The sequence below is a fragment of the Sinohyriopsis cumingii genome, chromosome 7, assembly GCF_028554795.1.
Source record: "Sinohyriopsis cumingii isolate HCF-2022 chromosome 7, ASM2855479v2, whole genome shotgun sequence".
In the NCBI taxonomy this organism is placed as follows: Eukaryota; Metazoa; Mollusca; class Bivalvia; order Unionida; family Unionidae; genus Sinohyriopsis; species Sinohyriopsis cumingii.
Window position 1 is genome coordinate 69898889 of NC_142967.1, and position 26612 is coordinate 69925500.

Consider the following 26612-nt stretch of genomic DNA (forward strand, 5'->3'; position numbering starts at 1 on the left):
TCAAACTAACAAATGTAGCTTTCTCTCTGTCTCTGTCTCTCCCTCTTTTTTTTCTCTCTCTCTCCCTCCTTCCCCCCCCCTCTCTCTCTCTCTCTCTCTCTCTCTCTATATATATATACACACACACACACACACATGGAGGTCTAAATTGTGCAACAAAGTTTTTGTAATTTAACATGGCTTGAAGTTGGACCCAATCCAAGACAAGAGTCGCAACCTAGGCTTGCTCGCGTCTGCCCAGACAGCGGTACCTGTTTACTGATTTTAGTAACGTCATGGAACATCGATAAAGCGGTAAGGAAGTCTATTTTTTATTGCTTTCCTAACGAACAGATGAAGGCTAGACGAGATAATCTAGGTCTATATGGTTGTTTGAAGCGATTCCTATTCATTTACTTCACCTGATATTACAATCTAGCTGATAAAGTGCTAATTTACCACCAAGAAGTTACAACTTCTCAGTAGTCACGACATAAAAATGCATCACTTCAATAATACGTCTCGGGCAACATAGGTCACGGCAGTCAAAACATGTTAGCAACCTTGCCTTATCAACCATAAGTAATCCGAAATAGCCATGTTTTTTTTTATATAATCCATAACTCTGAAGAGCACTTTTTGGTGTTTATGCAACATTGTTTTATAATAGGAGATCTTACATGAGAGTCCATTGCGTATGATATTCATCAAAAAGCTAAAGAATTTGTAGGGAAGCAAATATTTTAAATTATTAACAGTTTTCATGAATTTCAATACTTTGTGTTTTCGTCATAAAACGGAAAATGATAAGACGCATTAGGTGAATTACATTGGGATGATTTGGACGTTATCGACATGTTTTTGAGAGGTCATGACGAGACAACGGCCGGTGTTGTATGAAGTATCATGAGTTTATATAAAACATACACCACAGACACCAAATCATAAATGGCATTTACAAATTCTGACGTTTATATATAAAAGAAGGAAAATTCTTTATATGAAAACACGTAGTTTTTATTCTTTTCTTTTTTAGTCATCAAAATATAAATACGGTCTTCATTTAGTATATGTGTTAGAACCAGCTCCGCCTATGATAGCCTAGCATCTGTCGATCACCAGAGATACTTACTAGTATCTAATATACAAGTCGATTACAATGCAGTAACACATAGTCTGACACGACATGAATTCACGCACTACTATGTCATACTAGACCTTTTGTGACGTCGTATTACTTACTTAGCAGCAAATATATTGGGTCATACCTGTACTTATCAGTATACAGTAAGTGGTCGGTAAATTCAAATAATTTGACAATTTACTAGATCATAACAGGCAATGTAGTTGCCTAGGAAGTCACCAACTGGGTATAAATATACTATCTTAAATGAGATATCAGTCACGTGGCATCTTACATCTAATGATGCCATTGGAAAGGCGATAGTTCGTAAAGGGTCATGAAGCTTTTCTTAGTATCGCTTTCGCTAAATTCGATATTTACATGGTAACCATTCAACACCAGGCTTCCCTTTGCCTAATTTCTTATTTTCACCCCATGCAGGTTCAGGGGTGCAGAATAGCCCCGATCTGCCCTGATACATGTCATCAAAGGCGACAAATGGAGGCTGCAACCGCTGTGACTCGGTGGGTGATGATGGTAATTGGAATGGTGCGAGTTCGAATCCTTCCATTGGATCAGCCAGTTTTATATTGTGGTGCGTTCTTGGGAGAGGCACTTTACTCCGACTGTCTCGATATTAAATAACTTATTGGTGTTGATGTTTCTTAAAACAAGTCTAACAACCATTCCCTTTCCAAAAGACAGTCATAACAGTTGGCTAGTTATCTCTTGCAATGCTGTACTTTTTTTCTTCCCGTACTTAAGACAGTCATCTCCACGTAAGATTCTCACACCGGCAAGTACAATTCTGAGAAACAAAGAGGAATTTCCATGACTAAATAGACTGAACGCACACGGATTTCAGTTTTACTGTTTATCTTTTACAGCAAAATGAAAATTCCATCGCATTATTTTCATCCAAACAGCTACAAGAAGCCCAAGTGGTTTTTTGATATCGTTGATATGTACTTATGTATGCAATAATATTTTACGGCACCTCAGCGCAAACTAGGCTATAAGGTGCCAAGTGTATGTAAAGTTCGTAAAATTAATTGTATAAAGGTTTAGGTAAATCGTTTAAAATAAATGTAAACATTAAGCACAAGAACATAAAATACAAAAGGTAAAGATGTAAAAATTTCTGTGAAGTGTATATAAAACCACATACAAAAATTACGTAAAATCCCTAAAACATCCTTAAAAGTTTGCTGAATAAACTGCATTTCCTTAAATATGGTCTAAGATTTTCTTGGTTGATACATACTCGTACAGTTTCATGATGCAGATCACGTCAACATACTTCCGTGTCTCAGGGAGGAAATGGACATCGTTGGCGTATGTCAACTTGTATGACAATTCATACACATTTTGAAACTGAGAGGGGGAAAGAAAAGTTTGGAACACGAAGTTGCCACATTGTCTGTTATTGTTAGTACAATGTATCTTACTGTGTAAATACGATTATCTTATTAATACTCCTCCCAAGATGTAAGCTACATCACCCCACCCCTTCCCCAAAATGTCAACTTAATGACTTTTCCTCCAGAAATGAAAGTGTATACTGGATGAAGAGATACACAAACAAAAACGTTTTAAAAAATACTGAAACCAAAAAGCTTTTGGTTGGAAAAACACAACATCACTAGCCAATTTTTTAAAAAAACCAAAGTTTGTAGAGATATCTTAAACGATTCAAGAGTTTTGCACAAGAAACACAAGTCTGGATAATAGATGGATCAATGGACAAGTGGGGAAAACCCCATTAAAGCACTGAAATTAAAGAATTATAATTAGAAAATGGCAAATCTGGACTCCATTCTAATATGTATACTAATAGGCACATCTGGAGTCCAGTCTAATATAGGTGCTGAGAGGCACATGGAATCAGGTCACAATTAGTACTTCCAGTTCAGTACCCACGAATGTAGTTCTAGTCTATTTTTAGAACATTTTTTCCTCTCTCATTTTGGTGGTGATAAAGAGTTATATTTATGCATTTTTGGTAGGGATTTAAAGGTAATTGTTTATTCTTGAGAATATGAGCTCAGGGTGTTGTGTTCCATGTGTATTTCGGCGACAGTACACAGTGAGTAATAAGGCCTTGGTGATGATCCGGAAGTGAAATCTGTGTTCTGTTTACATGCTGCTGTTGAGAGTCCAGCCTCTAAAAAAAATGCAGGTCAACCTTTGACAAGAACTTCACCGCGAAGTCATCTCTGAAGGCAATTTAGATTAACATGTGATTTGTACTGATCGCCACACAGTGGAAAGGTCAGTATTGAGAAACACTTGCAGAGAACATATAGTAAAATTAATTGTGCTTTATGTCCTGTCAGTGCAGTATTGAAGTAAAGTTTAAATTGGATAAAATCTTTATTATCAACGACAGACACATGAAAGTTGAATGTTATGTATACTGACTTTGAAAATATAAGAATAAAATTAAAAAATAAAAAATTTATTTATTTTTTTAAAAATTTAAATGAAATTTTTATATAAAAAAATAAACAATTCCCCCAAAAATGCACATATATTTAAAAAAAATTTAATCATATTACATTATATCAGCATGTATATATTCCTACACCATATACAAGCTCCAATGTTGGATATTTGTCACATTTTGTCAGAGAAAATATCTTTGTAAGTCAAAATCAGACCTTCATTTAAAATACACGAAGACAAAAGTCTATTGTGTATTGGCCATTCAAACTATTTATTAGGGGTCCAAGCAGTTAATTTATGTGTTTATGATGGGGTCACTTCCTGAGTAACACATAGCTGCTTGTATAGCCTTCAGCAATTGTTTATAAGTATAGTTATAAGGTATTTAGTGAGAGGACAGAGATGAAAACTTTATATTAGAACCTACTCAAGTTCTCTACTAAATCATTTTAAACTGAGAATGAAATACATGTCAAAGGGATAAAATATACTTTCCCCAGGTATATATACCCTTTGATGTAAGAAAACCGCAAAATGCATTCCATTTTATTGTTCAATTTGGTTAAGATACTGTGCGACATTGTGGCCTATATGATGTTATGCGAATTCAAATGATCCATCTTGCTTTATGCATTATTAATTACTAATAATATTTGTTAACTGATACTCCAAAGATTACATAAGAAATATTCAAACAGATTATTTTAATTTAACTTTGTGCAACTGATCCTAATATGGTTACATATTCGACAAAAAAAATTCATATATTTTAGAATGTTTGGGATCAAAAGTTCACATTCAGTACATCATATAGGCTGACATTGTACGTATAGTGAATCTGTAAGGCACATTTCTGGCTGTGTGCACTGAAAATGTCCCAAAATGTTATTTTCATCATGAATATGCCTATGTATGGTAACATATTTCAATTCAGTACTTTGACAGAGTGCGGTATTGTAGCATCAACTGATATCTGATTCCACTGAATCAACGAGCTTAATAATTGGTAACCAGTACTCTTAAAAATACACTATAAATGTTAAAACAGATCATTTGAATTATGTTTGCACATTTGATCTTAACAAGTACACTGTATATGTCCCAGATATGCAAATTTCCATCCTTGTTTTATAAGTTTTGGGGACCAGATTTTCACATTTAGTTGATGATATAGGATTTATTGGTACCTATAGTTGATCTGTGTGGACACATTTGGCTGTATTCACTTGCAATATCCAAAATTGTTATTTTCCTCATGAATAAGATTGTGTATAGTAATATATTTTAATTTAATACATTGTCAGTAGTGAATAGGGAACACTCTAGGGACTAGGGGACTTCCATGTTAAAAAGGGTATATCCACTCTGGGGACTATGTAAAATTTAACATAGGAGAAAAAAATATCCACTCTGGGGACAATGTAATTTAACATGGGAGAAAAAAAATAACCATTCTAGGGACAAGGGGAATTGAACATGGGAATAGAGTTTGGGCCTGTCTAGGGACAAGGGGAATGGAACATGGGAATACTGTGTGGGCCTATCTAGGGACAAGGGGAAATGGAACAGGGTCGGGACCCTATTTTAATACGGTCCCGACCTGATGGATCTATGGAAAGGGAACAGGCAAAAAATTGAAACAGGGAGGGGGGTCTCTATTTTTTTTTAAATAAAAAAAATTTAAAAAAATGGGCTAGGCAATTGAAAGTCAAGATCTTTTCGAGACCTATGAGTGGCCCTGAAAAGGGCCTTTGGTTTCATCATCATCTTCTTCTTTTATTTCCTCTACTGCTTCCACCAAGTTCTCACGTTTGCCAGTCTTCCTTTCTTCTTCTTCTTCTTCTCTGGCATCCAGTCTGGATGACCTATTGCTCGGAATTTCTCCTGTATTATGATCCAATTGTTGTTGAGTTTGTCAAAGGCCTCTTTTTTCTTTACGTTTTCCTTATCCTTTCGTTCTTTATTCCACTTGTCTTTGATCTTCTTTACTTCTTCCTCCATTACTTTTCTCATAAGTTCTTCCGATTTCTTAAGCTGGTCCAGGCCGTTTTTGACAAAGGACCACTCTGTCCATTCCATTACGTCTTCCAAAAAGCACCTTATTTCTATCACATTATCCATGGCTTCCTTTAAGTGACCAATCTTTACATACTCTGGATCTATAAAGCCTCTTAATCTTTTTACTTCTTCTTCTATCATCTCTTTCACCAGATCCATAGCTAATTTCAGGTTGGTCACTTGCCTTCTGACAAAATCCCGGGTAACTTCATGCTTCCATTCTCGTTCAATCCTTTCCACTACATAAGCTCCATCCACCATCCAATACCAAATGTCCTTCAACTGGTTAAACAATTCTGTTACAGCTACCATCTTCCTTGTCTTTATTCCGTAGAATGGTTCGAACATCAAACCTTGTGGGTTCTTATAGTTAAAGCGCGGACGTGAAGGAAAACATCCCCTAAGACATAAAATTTATATTACCTAGATCATTACTTAAAACGCGCGGACGTGAAGGAGAACATCCCCTACTTTTCTCATTTCATATTATCTACTATCCACATACGTGAAGCAGCAATAAACAAACCCCAAATCTACTATCCACACACGCAAAGTATTAAAATGAAACCCTAATCAACTATCCACACAAACCAACTTAAGCTCTTACATAACCCAATAATCTACTATCCACACAAACGTACGTGAGCACTTACAAACACACATACACACACAATTTTAAAAAAAGAGTCAGTGTTTATATTCACACTACTCTACATACACACATTGGCAAATCGATTACTATTTCTTTTCTAGAGTATTGGGTAGCCCTGAAAAGGGCTGTTTGTTTTTGAACTCCAGTGACACCTGGTTAATGATGGCACCTTCCAGGCCTGGCACCACACACATATCTTCTTCCCCAGTCTCCTTTTACTTTTTTTTCTTGGGAGTGCAGAGGCGGGATGATTGGCTTCAGCACCCCAATCCTCTGTCTCTGGAATTTTATACAACATCCTCTATTTTCTTTTCATCCTCTTCCCTCTGTCTTCTCTCCTCCTCTTTTTTCTTTATCCTTGCCTCTTCTACGATGGCCTCTGCAGCCAGCTCATTCACTATACACCTGGCATATTCCAGGTGTACATGAAGTTCAAGCAGTTTTGCTAGTCTGGTGTTCATTCTCTTGATCAATCGACAAGGGTAGCTAGACTGCCAAGCGATTTTCAATTTATACTAAAAGCGCGGACGTGAAGGAAACATCCCATAAAACAAAATTTATATTACCTAGATCTTGACCAAACAACGCGCGGACCTAAAAGAAACACTCAATTTTTTTACTACCCATTACTATTTTAAAAAGTTTCATTAAAAATAATATACTATCCACATACGCGGAGCAGCAATAAACAAACCCCAAATCTACTATTCCCACACGTCAAACATCAAAAAACATTATCTACTATCCACACAAACGTACGTGAATGCTTACAAACACAAACACATACAATCACACCAGAAAAGAGTCAGTGTTTATATTCACACTACTCTACATACACACACTGGCAAATCGATTGTTATTTCTTTTCCAGAGATTTGGGTAGCCCTGAAAAGGGCTGTTTTTCTTTTTTTGCTTGCGTGAAGTTGAAGCTAGGGCGATCTTTTAGTTTCTAAGAATGCGACGTCCTCTAACGATAGACTTTTTGACGATAGGTCTGCTTCTTCGGAAAGAGAAGAAGAACTCTTTGGTATCGATACGACAATCGACAAAGCCTCTGTCAGGTTTAGGTTGCTGCTGCTGTTGTTGTTGCTGTTGCTGCTCTCTCTGCTGTTTCTGAAGTCTGTACTTTTCTGTCCATTCTTCTTTCTCCCTGTTCATTTCTTCTCTGAAGAGCTCTTCTATCAGGTCTTCAGTGACTTTTAACATTCTCACATTCTCTATCTCTTCTGGCTTCGGTATCAGACTGTGTCTGACCCTATGCAAATTCACGTAGGCTTCGTTTAGCTTAGCTAGTTTGGAGCACATCTTCGTAGGAGGATGAGTCGACAATGGATGGTTAGACTGGAAACTACCCCCTGTTTTAAAGTCAAAGCGCGGACGTGAAGGAAAACATCTCTCCACGGTTTTCGAGCCGGAACGTTCAATGAGTGTCATGAGAGAGATAGAGAGAAGTCAAAGAGCATGAATCAAAATTCTTATCGCCAAACAAACCACAAAGGCATTTTTTTAAAAAAAATACAACATTTTTTATTCAAAATCACTTAACACTAACAAACAACTCTAACATTTTTAACAATAATCCAACAATATAACTTCAAACATTTTTTTCAAATACCAAACATTTTTTTTTCAACTCACACATTATTCTGGACAGGGCTGACAACGTTGTGAATGAAATTGTGATTTCCACTGTTGGCAGTCATTAGGCCATTGATGGACACTACGTTTCCTAGCTTGAGACAAAAGATAAGCATACTGGTCACAAAACCATCGATCTACTTTCACATCGTTTCTAGAAGAAGAACGAGGATCAAAATGAGTTACTAAATGTTCTAAGGAATAGCCCAGGCTGCGATGATGCAGAAAATACACGCAATATTGTCCACACATCAAGGAATCTGTGCCTTGTAATTTCACATTACTGAATCGGGTGGTCTGAGCATTTCTTCTCATAAAGTCAATGATATCGTCTTCCAAAGGAGGCAATCCATACGAATCGAAATATTCCACACATCCTTCTTGAGGAAAGTAGACGGCTACCCAGTGGGTTCCTGGGAGATGACTGTCGTCCGTGTTGATCACATAAGCTTGATGGTCTTGAGGTTTGCGATGAGGGAGTTCATCTTTAGCACAGACGACAGGATTCCAAGAAGCAGTGTACAAACTGTGGTTCAAAAGGTAATAAAGTTCCCAGGTATCCATGTTTTTGTGTTGTTTTTTTTCTTCACAGGTAATAATAAGTCATCAATTCGATCCTGACTTTTTGCTTGAAAATGTCTGACAAATAACCGTTTCTTCGCTTCGTCTCCCCACTCTGATTCAGGAGAGCTTCGATACGATGGATCTCTTGAGTGGTTAATGGTGGACAAGAATGTTCACGCAAGTCTTTATACCACTGGTGCAACACGACTTCGTCCGAGATGAGACTCCAAGCATCCTCCAGATACTCGTCCAATTTTTCTTCTTGACTCAGCATCAGGCAATTATCGTGTTGAATTTGACTGGGATGGTCGTTTTGACATCCATAGCAATCTTTCTTGATCAGTTCCGTAATTTTTTCGACCAAGTGTTTGGCAAAACAGGAGACTAAATGGGCTTCTTGTTCTGGCCATCTTGACTTCATCATGATAACGTCTTCGTCTTTGTCTTGGGATTCTTCTTCCACGGTCTCCTCACATTTCATGTCCAAAGTTTCTCCACTAGGTAAAGAGGGATAACAGTCTTCCATGGCTTCTAATAATCTAGAATGACTTCTCTTAAACTGTTGATTTCTATGGTATTGTCAAATTCTGCATACAGGAGGACGTTCACTGTGTCAGGTAGAGGATTAGTAAACTGAAGTTCCACACGAATCTGGCCGGATTTTATACGGTGGAAATGTCCCTCATCGCTGCCTTGGTCTGGAGTGAAATCAAACGCCCACAAACCGTAGCCTCCTGTATAATCCTCGTACAATATGCCGTGACTGGTGTTGGTTCCTAACTGTCCGGTGGCTTCGTACAGGGACAAGTACGACCTCAAGTAATTCCTGTCACCAAACTTAAGCTCACACGGTCGGGTACACAGTGTCTTGCCATCGCGACTGACTTCGATCTTGGCTACGTTGTAATGATGAAACAGGAAAGGATTTTCGTTGTGGACTCCGTTGAAGGCTGAATTCTTGACGATACCAAGGATCAAACGCTTGGGTAACTGACCTTGGAACAGATGATCTTCGATCATGGATCGCTGTCCAGCAGGAATGGTGAACGTTTTTACTTCCACGCGTCGTATGGGATACTTGGCGGTCGTTCTGCTCAACGTTTGACTGATGTCGTTTCCCACTTTGGGTAACACTTCCACGCGTCGCACGTAGAGCCTGGCTCCTTGAATAATAGTTTTGTACTCGTTAGCATGGGCCAACAAATGGAAAGCGGTACTGCTACGATTCAGTCTCAGGCGAATATCCACTACGTTCAGTAAATACTTTTCTTGTAACCACATGTCCAAATGCAAACGATATATCAGTTCTAAACTACGTCCTTGCAGAATTTTATTTCTACGTGTGTTAAACCCCACATTGTGAGGATCGTCATCTGCTGTGAGGGCTGTATCGTTAAACGTGTTATCACCCGCTGTGTCAGGTTTCAATACCACGCAAGCATCCAGATGAGTATTCTTGGCTTCTTTTCCGTACGTCAAGAGATTTTCCAGGTAGGCACGATACGGGTAAGTATCCATGCTGCTGCTGACCAGTTTGTTATTCAAGTACAAGTCCACTTCGCTGAACAAGGAATGCATGAAATTGTTGACGGGCGCTACCCTATCATTGGCTCCAGGATTGGTGTTGTCCGTTTTGATCACTTTGACTTTCAAATACAGGTAACTGCTATTCAGATCGATGTAATCTTCGGGCTGACCTTTGATGTCAAATTCGATGGGAGCAGAATCCGTCAAAGAGGAGACGGGATGAAATTCCACCCACTTGGATTCTTGTATCGTCATCATGGCGGGTGGCATGGCAAACAGATCCAGTTCCGACTTGGAACAAGCGTAAGACCCTCGGTGCATCATTTTTTCTCTGTGTCTCAATATTTTAATAATCGAAAACGTCTAAGTCTGGAACGGTTCTTCTTTTCTTTGTCTTTGTCGCTTTATAAGTGTGAAGTCTGGTGAAAGGGTGTTTTCTTCGTCGTCTCTCGCTGCCTTGTCCTTGCTGAATGCCTGACTCGGTAGCGTGCAGGGCATTTATAGGTGTTTCTCGTCGACCCAAAAGGTCTTTACCCGTTTGCAGCAAGACATTTTTGCCTGCCCTCAAGAAAGCTTCTTTGGGGTTTTGTTTGTCGATGATGACATTTTGGAGAAATTCTTTGCCTTGTGTTAGTGCCGCATCTTTCAAGGCGTGCAATCCGCGTGTCACCATCGGTTTCAACACCGGAGCCACCGAACGAAAAGCCGATTTTAACATATCTCCTAAACCGTGTCCTCACTGTCGAGCAACCCCTCGGTACACTGGATACATGACTTACGAGTCGTGAGAGAACCGTTTTCGAAAATGGAGTTTCACGTGACTTTCCCTTTGGTGAAAGGAATATTTTGTCCCAGATCTCCTTTTATAGCAATGTTGACCGTGTCCAAATAAGACTTGCTGACGGGCAAATAGTGAGGATGTACAAATTCGCGGTGGACGTGATAAGTGTTTTCACCTTCCTCGTCAGCGGTCGTGGCAGAATCCACTTTGAAAGGAATGACACGCAGTAACGGTACGGAGGTGTGTCCCACCACGTTGTACTCCACCACATCGGAGTACACAAACATCAAATTCAGTCCTTGGCTCAGTTCTACCGGGGAACGAAATAACTTGCTAAAAGACTCGTTGTCGTAAATGATTGGTAATTCGTTTTTCTTGATCATGGCCATTCTCATGTCCATGTCTCCGCCCAACATGTCAAACAATTCAGGACAAAATAAAATGGACACGATTTTACCCCCGTCAAATTTCATCAGGAAGCGACGAGCTGCTTTGTGGTACTCCATGGTGACACTTTTTTTGACATTTTCCAAAGCTTTCAGAAACACGACATTAAATCTGGAGGTAATGGTGCTGACCAAATGTTGACCACTAAAGTAATAGCCTGGGGGAATGAACAAGTGGTAGGACCACTTTTGAGTTTTGTCATCATAGGTTTTGTGATCATATTTTACATGGGTATTCAAGTACTTTTGCATTGGCTCGTCATGAACTTCCACCGCAAAAAAATTTTGATTAGGAAGGGCATTGAGGACTTGGGTCGGGTGAATGATTTCCACTAAAGCCACTTCCCAATGGGCTTCGTGATCTAATGGGATGGCCTGAGGTAATTTGGCCGTGTAACAGCACAACGTGTTCTTGGGAAACACCTCCATGGAACTGTCACTGGGTAAGGTTAAGTAAAATTGGTTGTTATTGCTCATAATTCCAGAGTTCTGTGGCTGTCCGAGGGGTTACTAGACGTCAGAGGTGTGTCTCCGCCCAAAATGGGGTTATTGTTGTTATTGGAGTGGTGACTGGCACTGGCACTGGACACAAGGTTCCCGTTGTTCCCGTTCGAGGCGAATTTCAGGGAGGGATTAGGAAGCAGGTAACCGATGCAACTGTTCAATAAAATGGTCCACAATTGTCTCCTTGTTGCAAACTCAAATTGGCAATGGCTGCCCCGATGACACAATACACCACGAAGATTTGGCAGAAAAAGACGATTTGCGTTTTAGGCACACGTTCTCCACACCACACCCACAAGGGTTGTTTCTGTAAATCTTGCAGAGAAGAACTGGGTGAAGGATTGGTCGACGTAGCTGCGTCTGTGTGAAAGGGCATGATGGTCACTTCTTTTTATAGTCGATGACTTGCGAAGCGTCGATCCAAGAATCAAAACTGGGCGGATATCCTTTCCAACGTACTTTGACTTCTTTGACACATCGTTTGCCCACTTTACAGGTTCTGCGTTCGAGAATGCTTTCGATGTCGTACACGTCGTCTTCTTTTTTGGTGACACGTTGTAACTCGGGCAAATAAAACGTTTCTTTGAGCACTTCTCCGTTCATGTCTTCCAATTTATAGACGGCAGGATGACGACCATGCTCTCGTCCAGTGACGCGAAACAATTCGGTGGTCCAGTTAGGTAAGTAACCTTTGTCGAAAGTGCGTTTGGTTTTGCCAATGCGTACCCAATCTCCTACGTCCAACACTCCACTTTTCTTGGGGGCAGCCCTCGTCGGGGACGCAACAAACAAGCGCTCAAACACCAGCACTTCGTTTTCGGGAGTCACTTCTTGCGGGGCACGTCCAATGCTTCGATGGTAAGATTGGTTGTACGCTTGCACCAGGTGCGGTAAGATGTCGATGTACTTCAGAGTGTGGTGATGCGTTAAATATTTCCACATGCGTTCTTTCAAAGTGCGTTGAAAACGTTCCACGATGATGGGTTTGGTTTCAGGATTCTCGGTGGTAAAAAGATGAATGTCACGTTTCTTTAATTCTTTTTGGAAAGCTTGGTTCAGAAATTCGGTGCCTTTGTCCGTTTGCCATCGAAGAGGGTGACGACCGCTTTGTTTCAACACCCGTTGCAGGGCTCGCACTAACTCGCTGCTCGATTTGGAAGTCAAGGGCACGACCCAGGCAAATTTGGAAAAGACATCGATGACACAAAACAAATATTTGTAGCCGCGATTATAGCTGGCCAAATGAGAGACATCGGCTAAATCGGCTTGCCATTGATGATCGATGCCTTCCACTCGGGTGCGACTTCTGGAAAACTTGCGTCGAATGGGTTTGTGTAAAGTGTAGGTAGCTTGTTCTTGCAACCATCGTTGCACTTGAGGTAAACGGAGACTTTTCAGTCGAGTTTTGGCAGCAAGATACAATTTTTGAACTCCTGCGTAACCTGCAGGATGGGAGGGATCGTAGTAAATGCTGGCTAAGACTTTTTCCATTTGTTGGTTTGTGTGTTAATAAGGCACCCACTCTTGGAAGATGCTACTCTTTTTCTCTTGGGGTACTTTCTTGGATTGTAATGCTTTGCGTGTGCGGCCGGCAATAGGTGTCGAGGAGGAGGAGGAGGATGTCTGAGCAGGGGATATTTTTTCTTGTTTCACTTCTGTCTTCACCTTCTTTTTCTCTTCTGATGAAGAAGGAGTGGTCATCATCTTTATAATCCATCCAATTCTGGAGGTAGGTGGTGTTGTTTACTTGCGTACTTTTTCTGGTGAAGTTTGAAACCCTTCTTCTTCTTCTCCTTTTTCTGTCTTGGTCACTGGTACTGGTGGTACTGGTACTGGTGATGGTGCTGGACTTTTCATCAAGGTCTTAAAATCTTTCAGAGTGGGTAGAGCTGTTTCGTCTAAAGCTTGCTGGTGAAAGAGTTGCAGTCGTTGCAAGAGTTGACCGTACTTTTGCGATTTTTCTGTTTCGGACAAATCTTGGCGATCCATCAAGGACTGCAATTCGTGTTGTAACTGGGACATTTCGCTCAAATTGGGATTGGGAGGTAAATGTGGGGTTCGTTGTTCTTGCCAACGATGGTATTCCATCCATCGTTTGTAAGGCACTAAAGCTAGTTTTCGTCCTTCATGGGATGTCAGGGGTCGATTCTGGGATCTTGGGACTTCCGAGGTCCTTTTTATCTTGCTCCCACCAGTCCTCCCAACATGGTTCCCAAGACTCCTTTCAGCAATGGGCCTAGCAAGAGGGGTAAAATTCCTCCACGTTGGACCAACATCTTCTTTTTTTCACGAAGGGGAATTTTCTTTTGAACCATTTGGCGAAGAACGTGACGATGTTTGCCTAAGCTTTGTTTCTGGTGTTTGGACAAAGGGATCGTGCCTTTCAACACGTTCAAACAACATTCGCACACGGTATCGATGACCTCTTTGGAGGCTGATTGAATATGTTTTTTTCGTAGGGGTGGAGAAGCTTTGGACAGGACAGATAACATGTCCCCATGTTTGACTAAACGAGGAGGCAGTCCTTTCCTTTTCTTTCCTTGGGTTTTAGAAGAGGGATGTTTTCTAGAGGGTGACATCTTTGAGTGTTCAGCACCAAAAACACTGATACCCCTACTTAGTCACAGACCTTTTTTATACTGGAACGCGTCGCCACTGATTGTCTTTACGTCGTATCAACTTGAGGACAGGCATGACACGTCGTGCAGGGGTAGGCATCGGACTAAATCGAGCCAGTTCTTGCTTGGACAAATCCAGTAAACTTTGTAACATGCCCGATCTCTCTTGGACTATGATTTTGGGAGAAGGTACTTTGTGAGCAGCGGCCACTGCCGCTAAATTGGAGGGTCCTGCCACTGGGGAAGTTCTTGGTGTCATCAACGGAGACGTTCTTGGTGTGATCAACGTCTCCAAGTACTTTTCAGTTCTTGGTGTCATCAACGGAGAAGTGACTGAACCTGAGGCTACCGGAGACGCGGTCACCTTCGTGACAGGTCGTGGTTTGCGAGTGTAAGGTTGCGTCCTGGTTGAAGTGCCTCTCTTGCGACTAGTTTTCTTCTGTGGGCTTTTCTTTTTCTGTGGACTTTTTCTCTGTTTCTTTTTCTGGGGGCTTTTCTTTTTGCGGGGTGGTGTCTGGTAAGAGGAGGGTCCCGCCACTGGAGAAGTTCTCGGAGACACGTTTCTCCTTGGGGACCTGGTCTTGCCACCGTAGCTCTTTTTCTTCTTCCTCGAGCTTCGTTTGACTTCTTTTTCTTGGGAAGAACTTTGGGAGCATTAGGATCCCATCTTAAGAGAGAGCAAATGATGATCCCTCCTAGAGTACCGCTCCCTCCCGGTTTCAAAATGATTTGTTTTTTGGTTTGAGTGTCGATGCGGGGATCGGCCAGTTGGGTCAAAGCGACTTTCTTTCGATCAAAAAAGCGTTTGGCTTGATGAGGAATCTGAATGATCCCTTGGAGTAATTGACGTGCTGTCACCGTGAACCATCGTAAGACTTCTTTGAGACTAGCTTCTAAGACACGAGCTCGTAATTGTGGATTTTTTTCTCGACTGATGCCATACAAGGCACGAATCAATTTGACGGGAAGATGTGACTGAAGGGACGTCATGTTCAAACTGTGTGAGACAGACGAAAAGTGTCTGAGGTTTTTATAGATTTTTTTTGGAGTGAAATTAAGTCGAGGACGGAGACGTGTACAGGACAGGCCCTCCGTCTTGGCAACAGTGGTGAAACAAGTGGGTACGAAATCGCAAATCATCGGGGGTCGTAGGTTTCAAATCGACGAGTAAATAGGCGTGTGGTGTTTGGGTGGCATGGTCGTACGCCTGAGTCAGCCAAGGCGTTCCTAACTGTTTGGCTAAGACTTGCACTTGCGATTTATCTCGAGGGCTTTAAACAAGACCACGTAATGCGCACTGAGACTGATGGTACGATGGGCTTTACTTTGTTGAAACAAATTTTGGGTGATGTAAACGACACTGGCATTACGGTGATGCCCTTTGCGCATGAACCACAGTTTAATTTCTTCTTCGTCTTCTCCTAACATGTCGTCGAAAATGACCAAATGGGTTTGACGGGAGTCAGAGACGATGTCATTGTCTTCTTTAGGAATGCCATCCACAAACACGATGGATTCGCCTTGACTTTCTCGCAAGAGACTGTACGCCGATTGCCACTCTTTGTAACACCACACGACACGTTGAGGCGGACGATCGATCAAATGATGTTTATGTTCGATCAATCGTTTGACGAATTCGGTTTTGCCTGAACCGCTAGGTCCAGCAATGAGCATGTTAAAGGGATGGCGAAGAGACAAAGCCTCCCAACTGGCACGATCTAAGTGTTCGTCGATGACTTTGACAGTAGAGGAAGAGGGAGCAGAAGTAGCCATAGTGTGAGGAATGTCACTTCTGACACGAAAACAAAGAAGACAAGAGTTTATATACTTTTCAGGACACGTTTATTGAATGTTTTAAACATGAATACGAAAGACAAAAATACATAAAAGCCAAAGGCTTAAGTACAACGATAAAAGGCACATCGAATTTATCAACGTGGAATAGAAACAAGTGTCTGTACAACATGTTTTGGGTAAAGTTCTGACCAGTTCTATAGGGGGTAAGGTCACACAAGTGTCCTCCCGAAAGGGTCTTTCAGGCCTGTCCACGACAGTCCTGTCCTGGGCGACGTTTTTTTTTTGGCGCCGTCACTAACACAGGTTGAAAAGTGACTTTTTTCCTTGAACAACTCTCGTGCATACTGGGCCACTTCTTGGGTCCAAGCCTCAAAACCCCATTCTTTCTAGGCACGGACATCTGTCCAATGGGGGTGTAAGTCACAAGCTACACACACATCGTCATACACGTCTTGGGTAGCTAAAAGTTGACAATCTTTTTTCCCGTAGAGGTCGAGAAGTATCCAGATGAAAACGCAAGGCTTTGAGCAAAAGGAGTCTTTCGTGACCATTTAAGGCAATTGGGATGGTAAGTACTGATCGTAAAGAGTCCACAAGGAATCGACTGGTAAACGAAATCCTAGAAAACAAGTCACTAAGACACATACCACTTGTCGACCCAAATTGAATGGATACAGTTCTTGTAATAATCGATGGTAATGATCCACGGTTTGAATATGGTCATTGAGTTCCTTCCACGGAATCTGTTCAATTACATGTGATAAAAGTCGTGGCATGGCAACCTGTTTTTATACTCTCTTTGTTTCGGAAACAATACACGTACTTTCTAGCCAGAGATCTTCGTTCTCCAGTGGGAAATTTAAATCTTGCATACTGTAACCGAAACATAAGAGGTCGATTAGAAGTTTCCTGTTCCGCTAAGTAGATTCCACGTAAAATATGTTGGTAATCCTTTAACTTGTCTTCCTCAATGCGTTGCACTAGGTGAATCTCGAAGGAACCAAAATGATCAACACGTGGATCATCGGGGGCCTGGAAGTATTGAACAAGGTCTGACCACTGAAACAATTTCTGACGAATCAGTTCTTTTATACCATTCAGGTACCAGTGGTTAAAGATCTGGTGACGTAACGGATGCAACTGTTCTTTACGTTTGACTTGTATTTTGACCAGCTCTCGGTAAATGCGTTCTCTCAACTCCACAGGCAAAGCACGAATGTTCTCTTGTAAAGTATCCATGAATAGGTCATACTAAGTTCTCTTTCTGACACAATAAATGTACTGTTTGCACAGATATAGTTTTAATTCATTGTCGAATCTAAATCGTTTAGTCACTAATTTACACATTACAATTCGTTCAGAAGTTTCCTCTTTCACTAAGTCGACATTGCGTGAATAATGTTGGTAATTCGTTAACTCTTCCTCTGGAATTCGATCCAGTAAATTTACAATGTAGTAGATAGAATCATCAATACCAAACCAATTCTTTTTAAAACCAGGGGGTCGTTGATCAATGTCTCTCCAATGGAACACTTTCAACTCAATCAGTCCTTGTATAGCATTCAGGTACCAGTGATTAAACATCTGGTGACGTAACGGATGCAATTGTTCTTTACGTTTCACTTGTATTTTGAGCTCTCGGTACATCCTAGCTACGATGTCGTAGCCTAAACTTGATTTGTTGTGGTTGAGGCTACGAACTGATCCCATATCATGTAATGGAGCAAAAAAAAAAATCATCACAAAAGTCAGAAAAACAAACAGTGTAGAAATCAACTGCATAAGTATAATCATGTTGTGAAAGAAGTTTGGCTTATTTTGAATTTATTAAGCCCTTTACACGATAAAATAAATTGGCATGGTTACTCTAACCTTATCCTGTCCGCCATGACCGATAACGCGAGACTCTCGCCATGACCCCTTTTCTACGTAAGGCTTGCCAGAACATATTTTGGATATTCTACGCTATATTATTATCAATCAAGTGCGAATAATCGCTTCTTGGTTGAATTTCAAAGTTGCCGATAAACGGTATTTACTTTTAATGCGCACCCGGCTTGCTCCATTAACACGTATATGCTCATGTTAGTACCCTGTCCACGAGGTACGAGTAAGGGTACTAATATTAGTACTAGGTAAATCCTTTCTCTCAACTCCACAGGCAAAGCACGAATGTTTTCTTGTAAAGTATCCATACACAGGTTATGGTAGGTTACTTTAATGTCTCGGTCCCACTAAGGGTAAGTAATGACAATTCGGTGACCATCGAGCATGTTCTAGGTAGGCCGAATCTTGTGGTTCCCAGTGGTGAAGTGACACACCGCAACTGAAGCACCTGACTTTATCTCCTTCGCCCACGTAGAACAATCCGGCTCTGGCTAATTCTTCGGGGGTCGGTCCTCCCAGATACTTAGGCCATTTTCCTTTGAACGATTGAAGACGATTTTCAAAGTCGCAGCATTCCGACAAACGCACAGGAAACGAATATTCGTCTTTCACAGGTTCGTTTCGATGAGGGTTGGGTGACATGTACAGGAGTTTGCTCAGGGCTGGATGACATCCGTAGGGGGGTAAACGTGAGGGTGAACATCCACCTTTAAAACGAAACCCAGTAAAGTGTCCAAGAGGACGAGCGGCATCGCTTTCGCATCCCTCAGGTTTGGCACGCACAGCATCACTTTCCATGATATGGGTAGTGAAAACAAAGTTCCAATGATGCTTTACGGCATCGCTAAGGTCACAACGTACAGCATCGTTCCCATCGCAAGGCTCATAATCGCATTCTACTTCAGAAGCCCCACACTTGAAGTGTGCCTGTCTGAACTTGTTTTGTGTTTCTCTGAAAGTATTCATCTTGTTTGCTTAGTCTTGGTAGTCACAATGAACTATCGGTCTTGCCTAGGGTTCCTTTTTATATACAGACCAATACCGACGTGTCCATACGGTAAGGTGAAATGATTGGGAAGTCTCACTCGCTGCTGGTACACGATCTGATAGACTTTTTCCAAGGGTCGACTGACGATGTGGTGAGTGGGTAAACGTACAATCTTGTTGGGTTGATAGGTGGTCACTTTAAAGTGTTTATCTTTTCCAGACTGCAAGGCTTCTTTCAATACCCCAAAGTTCACCACTCGACTGGTACGATAACTCAGTGTCAATCCTTTCACTTTACACTTCGTGTGCACTTCTCCTTGTTTGTCCCGGTATTCGTAACCGTAATTTTAAGGACCGCCACTGGCGAAACTTAGAATCTTGTCGTCGGGGTGCTCGTCTGTCCAGGCTCCTAAACGGTCTCCTTCGATGTCAGGGTGCTGTTGACTCGGGTGATCGATGTAAATACAACTGTCCGTGTCAAAGTACAGGACACGTTCCCCTAACAGCTCTAAAGCTTCGTACAATTTTAAGCGAGCATGAGCTGTCACGTAAGCCGCAATGATGACATTTCTAAAGGGGTCGTCTTGTACAAAGTCCAGATCTTCTTCGTAATTGACCAAGATCAAATCTTCGCGAACGACGTCCACGTGTTTCATGAATTTGGTTTTGTCGTGAATCATCTGGAAGTAGCGGGAAGGTTCTGTCAAATACTCCGTCTTGGGTAAACACGGGCGTTGTGCCATTTTACGCCACAAGCAATTTAACATCACTCGGGCAAACGATCGCCTGCCTTCGTTTTTCTCGATGTGATCTAAAGTGATGCCTTCTTGTGCCCAGTATTTCTCTTTGAATGTCTTTTGGTCTTCGGGAGTGTGACACCAGGAAGGATAGCCACTGGCTTCTTGCTTTAGTTTCAAAAAGGCATCCACGTAGTCTGCGAAAATGCCTTTCTGCGTGGGGTCACCCTTGTGGTATTGTTCTGTCTTGGGAAAGTGACAAATTTCGTACACTTCTAACAGTTGATATCCCATGTCCAGAGCTTTGAACAATTCTACGCTGACCCAGGTTCCCGTCAAGGCTCGTTCTTCCTGGGTGTGCTGACAAGGTTGATCTTGGTTGCACGTTTCTGCACAAGTACGGCACAAAGAAAACATCAGTTTGCCTTGGCAATCGTGAGGTAAGACGGGATGGTACAAGTCCGTGGGAGGCAAAGCTTGCACTTGATCAAGCCTTCGTATTGTCGAATGTTTTTCAGGTCGATGTGTTCCGTCAACAACTGTGGGTGCCCTGCAGGAAAGCGACAATATTTGCACATGTAGGGATACAGCGAACACACGTCCAAGTATTTCATTTCTTTTCCTTTCTCTTCGTCGGCTTGGTACAGCAAACAGGTGGCATTGGTCCTTCCTCCGTACAAACTATCCCTCGGGTTCAGCAGGTCCATGAACTGGTAACTTTCCACGGCACGTTTAAATTCGGGATCGGTTTTCAAACGGTGATCGTATTCGTGTTCCCACATTTCCACCACTTGGTATCCTTCCTGTTCTAACTTTAGGCGTCGCTGACAAGTGTCCTGGTACAAGTCTTCCATGGTTCGTTGCAAAAACTGATTTTTAGTGTCACGGTCAGGGTAACAGACGGGACATCCGTGAAATAAGCAACCGTTAAACTCGTACACGATCTTGGGGTTTTCTAAGTCCCAGCCATCGACCGAATGTGTTCCGATGGTCTTTTCGCCCCCTCCGTTGCGGGCATGCTGAATCCATTTGTCTTCCTTGTCGCACAAGTAATGTAACCAGCGTAGGGCTTTGACCGAGTATTGATGTTTGACATAGTTGGTCGTTTGAGGACTGATGACAGCCACGGTGTTTTCAAGCATGAATCGTTGCCTTTGCTTTGGCAATGGTGCAAGCTTCTTTCAAAGGATCGACCCCTCCGTGTTCCATGAACAGTTCTCGAAATTTTACACAGCAACGCCGTAAGACGTCCACGTCGGAACGACAATACTTTAACATTTCTTCCTCAAAGTCGAAGGGGTCCGAGGCGTGAGCCTGGTACCAAGCGTAGAAAGCTTCTCGTTCGGTACGCATGTTGTCGGGGTCGTAATAGTGAGCCTCAGGTAAATGGGGGTAGAACGGCATGTTGATTGGCTTCCGTATTGAAAAAGTGCGGAAAGTACTCTTTAGCCATTTCTGTCATTCCAAACGTTTTAGGCATTCGACTCAAAGGCATGGCCAAGTAGCTCATCGAATCTTTAAACTGTACTTGTCCCACTTGCATGAAAATGATTTTGGCTCTGTTCAAAGTCACTTTAGGACGCTCGGTGCCATGTTCCGTATAGTATCTCAAAAGAAACTGTCCGTCGTATCCGGAGAAATTGTGAGCCATCACCGTGGCATGACGATGACAATCTCCGTAACGTTCGATGTCCTCTTGGCTCCACGTCTTGTCGATGGGGTCTAAGACCCATCGTGCGAAATCGGCTAGCGTGTTCGGTCCCCGAAAGATTTTTTCACGCCCTCCGGAAATCTTGCTGCAGTGAGGGCAATGACTGAAGATAGGTTCTTGAATGCACCTCTCGCACGCTCGATGAGCCACGCAGAAATTAGGAATGTGAATGCCAGTCTCTTGCATGCATTCGAAATCGAAAAAGATGAAATTGTCTTTCTTCTTGTGACCGTCCTCATTCTCTGGTTGGGGTTGGTATTTTTGCACGTAACATTGGTGTTCCAAGTCAACGATGTGATGACAAATGTGACATTTTTTCTTTCCTCGACATACGTGTGCCTTGACAGTATTGGTACATATGCCTTGTCCACAGGTAGGGCACAATCTCAGGAGTTGACAAGCACATTTCTGCTGCGAACCTTGCGTCTTCAGATGTTGTTGGTAACAGGCAGGGCTGACAAACGTGCGCCGACAAGCAGGACAATGCATTGATTCTTGCCCTTCGCTCAGACAGGGTTGAGAGGCCAAACATCCTGAGCATTTCGATCCGCAATGTTTGTGTTGCTCTCGATTATTATAACCATGGTCACATTTCTCACAGTAATATTTGTATCCCAGGAATCCGGTGATACTGGTAATGGTATCGAAATGGTCATCGTGATGATAAAGGTGATTGTATTTTCCGCCCTTAAAGTCTTGGCCTCGAAACAAGAGGTCCGCGCACTTCTTGAGGGTGCACTTTCAAGGTGTATCGTGGAGCTAGGGCATCTTGCAATTTTTGCATCTCAGGAATGCCACAGGGTGAGTCGTTGGACAGGCCTGTTTGTTGTAACAGACGTTCTGCTTCGTTTCGTTGTTTGGCTCGGTTCGATTTTCGAATGTTCTCCCAGTCTCTTTTGCATTCTACCGTGTCGTTCTTGTTGGCATAAGTTCGTCCCACCACGATAGCCCTGGCTAAACACATCTGGTCTTGAGGGTTGTTAATTCGGACGAGGCTTGTTTTGGTTTACGAAGGCCGTCCACCAATAAGACCTTTTTGCGTCCAGTCCCTTGAGGAGGAGAGACGTGGGTCATGTCCAGTGTGGCTTTTCCATCGGTGATGTCAAACTGGTCATTGGATTGTTGTACGTGTTGAATCTTGTCCATGACTTTGGAAGCGGTCAATTCTGCAGGGCTGCTAAACTCGATCCAAACGGGATTTCAAACCGTCGTGTTGTATGGAAAGTCTCAAGCGATCGTCTTCTCTGGGTTGACATTGTCGCTTGAGTGTGGTAAGCAAAGAATCCCACACCCCGGTGATGAACCCTTCTGCTTTCTCTAAGGGTACGTCGGACTTGAAATCTTTAAACTTCACCGTGTATTTGTAAGCCGTGGTTCTAAATTTTCTAGAGGAGCGCTTTTCTGTCTCTCGAATGGAATAGTATTTTTCAGGGTTAACTAAGGGTGGTGAACTTAGAGGGTTCGGATTCTGGTTCACTCATGTCCTCTTCAAAATCACTGGCATGAATTTGTGCCAAGACTTCAGCTCTGGTACGAGGCGATAGATCACGTTTCTGCCTCTTACTTTCTTCTTCTTTCTTCTCAAATGAATTGGATCGTTTCATCGTGATAGCAGAAAGTCAAATGACTAAAATTTAAACACCATGGTCTAATTTATAGTCATGGCAGACCAGCGTATATAAAGGGTATGTGTCTTGTCCTTTCACTATTCATTTCACTCTCAAACCGAGCACAACGATGGAAGAGACGACCCAGATCGAACGTTTCATCAGAGCGTTGCGAGGGGTCATTAGAAAATTTTCTTCAGACCAGCCGACGGACTACTCTCCTTCCTTTCGAGATAAAAGTGAAGATACTTGCTATATCTGTCAGAAGAAAGGGCACTGGTCTTCAGAGTGTCCAGACCGTCAAAAAAGAAAAAAAGGGGTTAGAAAAGACAAAAGTCAAGATACCTGTTATTATTGTCAAGAAAAACGACATTGGTCTCCAGATTGCCCTAAGAAACAAGAGGGGCAAGAAGAGAGGGATTCTGGAGAGGAAGAAGAAGAGGAAGAAAGTAGACAGGTGAAGAAAAAGAAACAGGAGAAGAAAAGAAGGGAAGAAAGTGAGGATGAAGAGGAGGAAAAGACTGTGACGGTGAAGAAATTGAAAAAACAGAGAGAGTAAACAAAGAAACAGAAGAAGTCTATGAACTTTTTAAAGTGCTATGTTGTGAATTGTGAATTGGATTGAAAATATTGATAAAAGAATAAATTAATTATATAAGGTAAGTGTCTTTGGGTTTTGATTTTAAAATAAGAACGTACACTCACACATTCATAAACACGTACTATAGGGGTAAAATGGTTTTTTTTTTTTTTTTTTTTTTTTTTTTTTTTTTTTTTTTTTTTTGAGTTTGAATGGATGTTGGCAATTGAAAGTCTATCTCTTTTCAAGAGACGTGGGTGGCCCTGAAAACGGCCTTTTTTGGTGTAGGGGTGAGTTTAAGCAATCAACTTTAACTGTCTTAAGCCTTTGCCACGGCCAAGGCCTACTTCTGGACTGCGTACTGTTGATGATGATGATGATTTGGTTGAAATCACTAAGGGTGACACGGTAGGCTTAATCACAGGGTTGGCGTGTTTAGCTCGGGAAGGTCGTATTCTCTTCGGTCGTAATAAAGAAGTCTGATACATTTGTTTCAGACTTCTTAACTCCGCTAAAATGTCTAACAGTACCGTGACCGTTTGATTTTCACAACCTTGTTTCTTTGCTGCTGCTTCTTCTTGTTGTTTTTTTTCTTACCTCTTCTTCTTGCTGTTGTTGCTGTAGGAGAAAAGCTTGTTCCGCTTCCTTTTGCTGTTGTATAAATTTCTCCAATTCTTCTTTCTGTCTCTGTCTAAAATTCTCCACGTGCGGTAATGAAGGAGACGAAGGTTCCGGAACAAATTCTTGCGAGGTAAGAAAATCCACAAAATCCCAATTCACCTCTTCTGAAAGTAAGTCCGGGTTCCCTTGGGCGGTCTCCACTGCTGGTGCACCCCAACTGATCGTTTTCTGAGTTTCCGTCATGTTGAAAAACTGTCGCATGGATTGACTACACAAAGGCGCTAGCGACTCTATATAGACCACGTGACGTCACATACTGCTCTCTTCCGATTGGACGGCCCAAGACTGAATTTTGTAACGCGTGTTTGGATTGGTCAATGAACTCAATCGTTTCAATCCTTTCTCTCCTATAAATAAGCGCAGTTCACTGCATTGATTCACCTGTTCTCGGCGCCTCAACATGTGGACCGACGTTCAATCTTCTACGCTTGTGTCTTCGATGATATTCAGGACGGACATACCGATGTATGTCCGATCCAAGTGGACAGTTGTCCATAAGACCGACACCAGCCTATGGATACGTAGGATTTACGTGGAGAGGCAAGGATGCCTCAAAAGAGTTTTAGTCTATGGACCTACCATTAGATGAAGCCTAAGACGAAGAGGATGTCGCAGATGCCCTTTATGTTAAGGACATATTAACATAAACCCAAAGGCCCTTTTCAGGGCCACTCATAGGTCTCGAAAAGATCTTGACTTTCAATTGCCTAGCCCATTTTTTTATTTTTTTTATTTAAAAAAAAAAATAGAGACCCCCCTCCCTGTTTCAATTTTTTGCCTTTTCCCTTTCCATAGACCCATCAGGTCGGGACCGTATTAAAATAGGGTCCCGACCCTGTTTCATTTCCCCTTGTCCCTAGATAGACCCACACAGTATTCCCATGTTCCATTCCCCTTGTCCCTAGACAGGCCCAAACTCTATTCCCATGTTCAATTCCCCTTGTCCCTAGAATGGATATTTTTTTTCTCCCATGTTAAATTACACAGTCCCCAAAGTGGATATTTTTTTCTCCTATGTTAAATTTTACATAGTCCCCAGAGTGGATATACCCTTTTTAACATGAAAGTCCCCTAGTCCCTAGAGTGTCCCTATTCACTACTATTGTCACTTGACTTTCCTGTATACTAGTATGTACTAATGTTTGCACCAATGATGAAACCTCACCGCCCAAACATTGCCTTAAACCTTATGATACACAGTCTACCTGATTAGTTATTTAACCTGTAAATGGCTAAATATGCTTCTAGAAACACATATGTTTAGGATGAATATATCACTTTAATACATGGCCATTGCTTCACATTTCTGAATGTAACTTTGTCAAGTTTAATATTTTTTCCCATGCTTGCAACCCTAATGTTATTCTGAAATCTGCATACCTAGCACATCTGAACTTCATTGACCTACATTTTACTGTTTTCTAGAATTAAGTGAAACATACTGTATCTTTTCAGGTCTAGCCTGGTATCTGAAACAAAGTGTTAGAGTTGGATCAGCTTGGAAGCTCTCTAGTAGTCTGGTGGTGATAGCAAGGTTTCATAAGGGCACGTGCAGTGTACTGCCATAAGTGACCAAGATTAGTTCATATCACCACACTAATATATAGCACCTCAAAGACATAGCTTAGGTCTTCATGAGAGAGATTAGTACCATTTTTCAGTAAGGTAGAGGATCCCTAGAAACTACTTTCCTATCCCATTGTCACCTTTTGTAGTTATCGACAATGAAATGGAATGCATTTTTGCTATAAAACATGGCAGTGGTACCATCAGAATTTTAAATCTGAGTACACTATTAGTTATACAAACATCTGCCTAAGTACCTGACACAATAAATGTGGAACATAGCACCTGTCATTGTTTCTTTAGTGTATACACCTATATGCATCTGGACAGGTATATTGCGGTTTGCTGCCAAAATCACTATGAGTTATGTTGCTTCACTACCCCTGTGGAAAATGTTTTCAGTTGTACAGACCCAAACTACCATTTGTTTTAAATACCATTCATTAGTCAACTTAGCTGTCTAAAATTTGTCAAACTGAGTTTTAAAACTTGTATGAAAATTTAATTTTCAAAAAAAATTGTTTTTAAATTTTAAACGTTTATTTAAATTTCCATTAAAATTTAATTTATCAATATTTTTAACATCAAACACATTCTCAGACAGGATTTATCTTGTATTACATTTAGGTTTTACTGCATCGAAAAATTCCTATAATTAAGGAAAATATAGCAAATTTAGTTTTGGTTTCTCAAGAGCACTTGGACCAAAACTTGCACCCTGTGG

The 26612-nt window shown here is 41.6% G+C and overlaps 1 protein-coding gene and 1 long non-coding RNA gene across 5 annotated transcripts in view; one reads left to right on the plus strand and one right to left on the minus strand.

Annotated features, from left to right (window-relative positions):
* The window catches only part of LOC149795472 (uroporphyrinogen-III synthase-like), a 223329-nt gene that overhangs the window by 5846 nt on the left and 190871 nt on the right, over positions 1-26612 (minus strand). The window lies entirely within an intron of this gene.
* On the plus strand, positions 133-26461 carry LOC149795473 (uncharacterized). Its single transcript, XR_016422336.1, has 3 exons — positions 133-294; positions 1544-1697; positions 25778-26461. It is a non-coding gene; the product is annotated as an uncharacterized LOC149795473 (long non-coding RNA).